Source organism: Arachis hypogaea, chromosome 19 (genome assembly GCF_003086295.3).
Source record: "Arachis hypogaea cultivar Tifrunner chromosome 19, arahy.Tifrunner.gnm2.J5K5, whole genome shotgun sequence".
Taxonomy (NCBI): Eukaryota; Viridiplantae; Streptophyta; class Magnoliopsida; order Fabales; family Fabaceae; genus Arachis; species Arachis hypogaea.
In genome coordinates this window covers 88735053-88737582 of record NC_092054.1, presented here as the reverse complement: position 1 = coordinate 88737582, position 2530 = coordinate 88735053, and the positions used below count along the sequence as shown (strand labels likewise).

General features: G+C 42.1%; 1 non-coding gene across 1 annotated transcript; it reads left to right on the top strand.

Annotated features, from left to right (window-relative positions):
- The first annotated feature begins 1853 nt into the window (after window positions 1-1853).
- Window positions 1854-1960, top strand: LOC112781237 (small nucleolar RNA R71). The gene has a single exon (XR_003192026.1). It is a non-coding gene; the product is annotated as a small nucleolar RNA R71 (small nucleolar RNA).
- Window positions 1961-2530: the final 570 nt, after the last annotated feature.

Below are 2530 nucleotides of genomic sequence, written 5' to 3'. Positions count from 1 at the left end.
GAGTGGGTGGCAGTGCTTTGAGTTCAAGTTTGGGTGCTTCTGACTTTTCGTTCTCTTCTTTTGATGCCCCTTGTATATGAATCTCTGCTGTTGCAACTTCTTCACTAAACGTTGACTCCTCCTCTATTAACCCTTTAGGTTCTTCTTCTTCAAAACTCTCCTGCACTGCATCTTCAAGTGAGTCCAACCTCATACATTCTCCCAATTGTTCTGGTGGGTAACTCATGGCTTTGAACACATTGAATGTCATCTTTTTATTGTGTAATCTCAGGGTGAGGTCCCCCTTTTGTAAATCAATGACAGCTCCAGCAGTGGCCAAGAACGGCCTTCCCAGGATGATGGAAGCCTTGGTTTCCTCCTGCATGTCCAGCACTACAAAGTCTGCTGGGAAGATGAAATCTCCCATTTTCACCAGCAAATCTTCTACTACGCCATGAGGAAATTTGAACGATCTGTCTGCCACTTGTAGGGCCATCTTTGTTGGTTTAGCCTCTTCAATCTTCATTTTTCTCATCATGGCTAACGACATCAAATTTATGCTGGCTCCTAAGTCATATAGAGCCTTTTCCACTGTGATTTCCCCTATGATACAAGGGATCTGAAAGCTCCCCAGATCCTTCAATTTCTGGGGTAGTTTATGCTGAATGATAGCACTACATTCTTCGGTTAGTATCAAAGTCTCGCTGTTCTTCTAGCTTCTCTTCTTAGTCATTAGCTCCTTTAAAAACCTGGCGTAGAGGGGCATTTGCTCTATTACTTCAGCAAAAGGTATGTTGATTTGTAATTTCTTGAAGGTTTCCAAAAATCTCAAGAATTGGCTGTCATCCCCCTTCTTCTTTAATTGCTGAGGGTATGGGACTGTTGGGACGTCTGGCTTCAGCACTCCTTCCCCTTTTTGTGAACTCAAAGTGGGAACTCGAGCTCCATCCTGCTCTTCTTCCTTTTCATTTGAGTCCTTTTCTTGTGGTTTCTGGGTGGTTTCCTTCAGTTCCTTCCCACTCCGAAGGATGATAGCCTGACACTCCTCCCTTTGGGTTGAGTTAGTATTGCTGCGAAGGTTGTGGCTAGGAATTTGCTTGAATTGGTAGCCAATTTGTGTCTCAAGTTTCTTGATGGCAGCATCCTGATTCTGCATATTGGACATCACTTCTTCTCGGAACGCTTTACTGTCTTGAATCTCTTTGCCTATGCCTTCAAGTAGATTCTCAATCCTTGAGAGTCTGTCATCAAATGATGGTGGATTGGGATTAGAGATGGAAGGATGAGGAGTGTTATTTTGGTTTTGATATGGATGTGGAGAGGTGTTGTCATGGTGGTGTTGATATGTTCTCTGTGTGAATTGTTGGTGAGCTGCATTGTTGTTGGGGTTGTGATGTCTCCGATCTTGGCCTTGATCTTGTTGATTCCACAACCCAAAGTTTGGGTGATTCCTCCAACCAGGGTTGTAGGTCTTGGAGTATGGATCATGGTTTTGCCTAGGTGAATTCCCAATGTAGTTGGCTTGCTCCTGACTACCCTCTGCTTCTTCATTCACTCCTTCTTGGGTTGCTAATGAAGTGGTGATTGCTGCTACTTGGTTCCTCTCCATCTTCTTGGTGAGGTCAGCCAGCTGCTTGATAATGAGCTTATTTTGGGCCAGCAGAGCATCTATATTGTTTAGCTCCATCACTCCTCTAGTGTTCCCTCTTTTAGAAGCATAGAAATAGTCATTTTCTGCTACAGTTTCAATGACGTCTATGGCCTCCTCAATGGTCTTCTTCTTGTTCAGAGATCCCCCGGATGAGTGGTCTACTGCTTTCTTTGATTCATAAGAAAGGCCTTCATAGAAAATATGTAGCTGCACCCATTCATTGAACATATCTGGTGGACACCTCCTTGTTAGGTCCTTAAACCTCTCCCATGCTTCATATAGAGTCTCACCATCTTGTTGCCTGAAAGTTTGGACCTCAGCTCTCAGCCTGTTGATTCTTTGGGGAGGATAGAATCTGTAACGACCCAATTTTCAGTACGCCTAGGACATACCAGAAACTGAGTGCTACCAATTTGTCATCCTATATATTATCTATTATTTATTATATGAGCCTGATTCGTTGTTAAAAGCGTAGTTAGTTAGCGAGGTACTTTTTTTTTTTTGAAAATGTTTAAATTAATAAATAGAATCATTCATAATCAATTCACAAATAATAACAGATAAAACAATTATAAGCAACCACACATAAATACATCACAAGTAGCTAGCAACATTCAGTTATCCAGCCTTTATTAGAGTATATACCTTTAGTTAGAACACCCCTAGGTATAGCTAGATAATAACTATATACATATACATACATACAACATCCCAGGTCCTGACCTGTTCAAGAGGTCCCTAAGCTGGCACCTAGGCTAGCCTAGACTCTATACTCACCTAGTCCCTCTAAACTACTAAAGCGAGGAAAAGTACGTTCTAAGTCTTCACAACTCAAGTCAGGTGGAACGTCATCAAAAGATAGAACATCATCTGCTACTCCTCTGCACGATCAGACTTTTC